Source organism: Ammospiza caudacuta, chromosome 5 (genome assembly GCF_027887145.1).
Source record: "Ammospiza caudacuta isolate bAmmCau1 chromosome 5, bAmmCau1.pri, whole genome shotgun sequence".
NCBI lineage: Eukaryota > Metazoa > Chordata > Aves > Passeriformes > Passerellidae > Ammospiza > Ammospiza caudacuta.
In genome coordinates, this window is record NC_080597.1 from 45,161,900 (window position 1) to 45,167,899 (window position 6,000).

The window sequence follows — 6,000 nt, forward strand, 5'->3', positions numbered from 1 at the left end:
CATTTAACTCTTCCTTCAGAGCTGCTCCAGTGCAGAATTATAAGCAGGACTATTGATCCAAACAGACTAAGTGCCACAGCCCACTTTTCTATCATCTTGTTTCTAAACACCAAGCTATCTCAAAGCTGCAGAAACATAGCTGCTGGCACTGCCTGATGCTCCATAAATCAGTCTATTCCTAGCACTAATTATCCCAAGCAGCTGTTATCCTCCATTTGATCTTCAGTATCCAGGAAATCTTTTCTTCAAAGGCTAATGCGACCAAAGAATGTTTAGCGTGTTGCACTTGGAGATAAAATGCATCTGTGTTACTTAAAGGCCATAGATCCTGTTGGGTATTTTCACTGAAGCCCCATTAACCCTCCTATAAGATCACAATGTTTGGGGTTGGTTTTTTGGTGTTTTTTTTTTGCTTGTTTGTTTGTTTTAGAAAAGAGCATTTCAGTAGGAGAAAGAACATAATAGTTTCTTTTACAGCACTGTAAACCCCAGTAGAATAAAAGAAAGCAGTGCTCGGCTAGCCAAGTGTCAAAGACTATGCATACAATCTAAGAATTTTTTCTCTCAGGCTGCTTCCACATCCAAAAGCTTGTCAGAAAAAGATTAGAGACTGAAATGATATGATATTACAGTTATGCAGCTCACACAGCCACCCCTGCTGTGAGCTTATACACACAAACCCTCACATCTTGATTGTCCAACATTTGGCACAGATGCTGTGGCTCACTACCTGCAGGTATTAGAGCAGATCTACCATCAGCTCAGAACTGTAAAGATTTGTGAAATATGAATGTACCCAGGTGCATTTCTCACACATCACTGCTTCCCATGTGGCCTTTGGCACCATGGGTTGTGGAACAGCTTCCTTGCAAATTGCCAGCAGTTAGTGCAATGAACTGCTAGGTTATAGCCTGGATGCTGATAACATGCATCACACAAAGCACACAAACACTTCAGCACACAGACCTGCAGGCTGAGCCCTTTGCTCAGCTGGGCCCTGGGCCACTCCTGCCCCATGGCCAGCACTTGCCCTGTCCCAGGGCAGATATGCAGCTTCTGGGCTGCAGCAGGATGAGCTGCTTCACACTCTTCCTGAACCTATGTGGAAATTTGCACTTCATCTCATTTAATCACAACAATCCCTGGGTGACTGAATAAAAGCTTTTTCAGGGAACTATTGGACTAACAAAACTTTACCATTGATCAGGTATCCATCTGAATAGCTGCAAATAAGCAGAGGGAACAGCAGTGGCTGCCAGTTATTTCTACTGCCATGACTGACTGACAGGGACTGTAGACAGAGAACAGGCTGTTCTGAGTTCGTTGTCTACAAACAGCAGCATCCTTCCTCCAGCATGCCTCCTCAATTTGAGGTAATCAAATCCCACCTCCCAAAGTCACTGCAGTACCAGAGAAATAAGAGATCACTGGTTTGAGAACCACTTTTTCCAGGCAAATTAGTATAGAAATACTACAAGTATTGCTTGATAAGCAATCCAAAAAGCTCCACACACAATAATCTGTTGCATTAATCCCTATTTCTAATACTCAGGAAGTATTTTATATAACAAGCACTCTCTAATACATCAACGTCTCATGGCACAGCTGTTATGAAAAGTGAAATTCAGTGGAGTCAAAATTCTACATGCATTACAAAGCTAATCCTGTGAGGTTAGCTGTGACTTTGCAACAGCAACAGGATTGCTGTTATACAGAAAAATATGGAGCAGCAGCTAAGCAGTCAGCCTCCAAGTTGTATGCATTCCCAAAATAAACACAACCTGTGGTGTAGCACTAACTCAACCAATTTCATTGCTGTCACAGCTGCTAGGACACTGACAAAGGACAGTTACAACATCCTACACCAAATGCTGCAGGACAGTGATCTGTACATCCCTATACCAAACAATCTGCATTTTCTGTTGCAAACTGGGCCTAGATTAAGCAGCCAGACTATTGCTTACAGAATGATTTACTGAATTTACTGTTCAGTTCCATGATAAACAATGAAATATTTATTCTGCAAGATATTTTTCTATGTTGCAACCACATCCAGCTGTTACTATCCCATCAAGTTTCTACATCATTAAAAAAAAATACTGCTGAACTATTTATTAGGGAGGGTGGGAGGGAGGGAAGAGAACTATTTGTAGTTAGATAATCAGTGGTTGATTCTCTCACCATCTCAGCTGGCCATTCCAGGGTGCACCTTTCATTTTAGAGGCCAGCTACAGGACACACCTACACAACACACCTCAGACAGGCCAATTTAGCCCACTACACCTTCACCCCAGATGTCTGCCACCTCCCAGGGCAGGCACTCAAAGTGGGGTGGGATGGAAGGCTGCAGGAGCATGGCTATTCATCGCACAGGGCCCACAGCTTGTACAGAAAGGGGACAGCACAGCTGGTTGAGGAGGGTCTCCCAGGTCTCACCACACTGCTGTGGGTGAAGGGTATGTCTCAGAGCAGCCACCTGTTTCTGTGTGAAGCGCATCTGAGGACAAGACTGATGCTCAACAGGCAGAAGTGAACAGGCTCTCTCTTCTCAGAGACAAGTGCCCTGAGGTCAGCTGCTCATTTTCCTCAGCTTTCACCTAGCCCTGAAGCCCTGGCATCTCCCTTTCCAAGGAAAATCTCACCCCTCCAGACACAGCAGCTCACTGAAGTGGAAAATGACTGGCAGCAGTGAGCCAGAAGGCAGCACCTTCCTCAAGGACATAATGATCTCTTAGTCAGCAGGCTCCACATTGTCCCCAGGATTTTCCCAGCAGCAGAGACCCCAGCTCTGAATGCAGCCAATTCCCTAACAACAGCAGCACTAGAATGACACTTAAAGAAAAAAGTGCCAGTCAGGTGAAGCCTTATCCCCTGTGCTGATACTGAGCACAGCCCAGAGTCACTTGAAACAGACTCCCAGGGCTTTTAACAAAGGCAGTCTTACCTCTGTCTCCTGACACTAGTCAAAGCAGCCATCAGGAGAGTTTGCTTAGTTAAATCCTGAAGAATATAGCTGAAGGAGGCCATGATAAAAGCCATTTTCAAGAATTGCTTCAATTTTAGCCAATTATGAGATGGTATTTGTTCTGAGGAAGCTGGGAGGTCCTTTTAGTAGACATAAGATACTTCAGTGGTGAGAGTTAGGGACAAAGCAGTTAGGAAAGTATGTGAGACAGAAAAGTAAAGATTCATATAACGTTCCCCTACAGACTCAGAAGGAAAACATATGGCTTAGGAATGCATGTGGGCTCCTCAGCTCCCTAAGCAGCCTGGCAATCCCAGTGCTGAGCAGCCAGGGAGTGAGCTGCAGAATGTTCTCAGGAGAATCTCTGTAATATAGTTGGTTGAAACCACCTTAGTGGAAAGGTCTCACATAAAATATCAGTTTTTGGAAAGCAAAGTCCTTCACAGCAAAATGTCATCTTTGACAAAAACAGATTTCCAAATGCTAAAAGCATGATTTTTACTCTTTTTAGGATTAAACATCTTATCATCTTATTTAAAAATAGCTCGTTACATAATATGAAATGAAAAAGGCATCTGAACAAAGCATTTTAGTTTGAAATGCAAACTTTCAGAATTTTGCTTCATAAGCAATTGACTCCTGTGAGTGGGTGTTTTATTTCATGCTGGAACAAGATATTTTAGTTGCTGTATCCTTAAAGCAGAATTTCCCTCAAAAGCAAGGATTCCATGTTCTGTAACACTCCAAGCACTTAGTTCTTGCCACCTTTTGAATCTGATGTTCTGCAGTGACATAGACCACAAGAACTTCTCAGTTAGTATATGACCAAATTAGACAGCAAATCTAGCCGCTTTCTTTCAAGGAAAAAAGAAAGGAAAAAAATTATCTTTTCAACACCAGAAAAGTAAAGAAACTTTACTTCACCTTAGGAGTGAAGAAACTGAAATTAGGCTCAAAGTGGCCTCTGAGAGGTATCAAATCTGCACAATCACACAATTTGCCAGGTTTGTAAGGAAACTGACTGCACAGTTTGCCAATTTAGAATTGACATTACAGCTTTGTTTTTACAGCAAGAGAGGATGGCAGTCAGTTTAAGTATTTTTAATTAGCCCGACAAGGGCTTCTGTTGAGTCACACACCAGTCAGCATTCTGGGGCTAGCACAGCTCATCCTGAAGAGGTGCCTGGAGACACTGCTGTGGGGCCATCTCTCCCCCTACGACGGGGTTACCAATGCTACCGAACGTCAAGTGATCAAAGACATCAAAATTCATTATGTGCAAGATCACCCTCTGTGTTCACATCCCACCAGCAGCACAATTGCACTTTAAATCTGGGCACTACATTGACAGCTCTCTAGAAGAATATCCTGTGAGAGGGATGGGACACAGTGCTACACCAGAACTTGCTCCTCTGTTAAAGTACTCCCCAAGTCCCAGCATCCCAACTGTGCTGCTCAAACACCAGTTCCAAGATGATATTCTCATCAAAAGAAAGTAACCATGGAATTCACTGCCTAAAAACTCCTCAGGGTTATTCTGTTAGAGATTAGTTGTCAGTCTGTGCTCCACACAGCTGTTATTATGTTTGACAACACTCAAACACTCTCTGAGTCTAACAGATACTCAAAACACACAATCTAATTTATATTAGCAAATACTAAACATGACACACACCTACTTATTGAAACATTTCTTAATGCCCTGATGCACAGCAATGAATGTTGCAGAAAGTTTGCAGTTCTTCCCCTCCAAGCCTAATGTCAAAAGAAAAGTAATCCTTCTCAGCCCAGGCTCCAATTGCAATTGAATAAGCTTTCAGATTTTCCAGAATCTCTGCTGGCTGAAGCAGAATGAAGTATCTTAGTCAAATGGCACTTAATACTATATTCATCACTTTAGGTGGCTCTTTTGAAGGGCTTTTTTGCAATATTTTCAAAAATTACACAATTTATTAATAATTCTGGGTAACAGTGAACAAGTCAGTTAAGAGCACACTTAGGTCTAAAGCCATTTTGCCTTGTGCATGCCCATCCCAAGGGACCAGCAGGTGAACTTCACCATCCAGATCTAAAGAACTGCTGCCCAGTAGCCCAGTGCAGCTGATGGAGCAAGCACAGCTACCATCCCCACTGAGCCAAGCTCCAGCATCACCAAATACAGGTTATCTCCTTTCCTAACTGCTCCATTACCTCACTCTTGGCAAACCAGCACACGACACAGAATGAATCAGAAAATCCTTGCTAACCAGTGCCCAGCCCACCTCCACTAAACTGCCACAGCAGCAATATTCACTGAACAATTCAAGGCTTCCTAAGAAATAAAAAAAATTAACCAGAGTATGTGGGGTGTTCCAGGTTAAAGCATATTTATACAACTGCAACAGTACATCAAACTACAGGGAAGTGAGTGGGAAGAGACAGATGAGCCACAGGCAAAATTCAATATGCATGAATTATTACATCAGTAATAATGCAATTAATGTAATTAATATGTACATCAGTACTTGTCCCATGTTGCAAGACATCTGATCCAGGATGAAATCACTCACCAAATCTCAGAATATCAGGTTGGAAGGGACCTCAGGGATCATCAACTTTTCTCAACAAAAGCATGGTCTAGGCAAAATGGTCCAGCATCCTGTCCAGCCAAATCTTAAAAGCATCCAACATGGAGGAATCCACCACTTTCCTGGGGAGATTATTTCAGCAGCTGATTGATTTCATTATGAAAAATTTTCCTCTCCTCCAAGAACCTTATCAAGTTCAAGTTCAATCAACTCAGTATTAGCTGTGACCACACTATATTGTGTTCAAGTTGTTCTCACACCTTGAACCAAACTTTTATCCTATGAACTAAAAATTGTGAATTTGTGGCTTGGTTTTGTAACCATGTTGAGGGAAGAGGAGGGATAGAGAAAATGGGCAAGTAGATAATTAGTACCTACAGGAAAAAGACAAGGAAGAACAGCTGAAGGGGACCAAGGAATACTGTGAAGAAAACTCAAGGACGGAGTAGTCTGGGTAGACACTGCAAG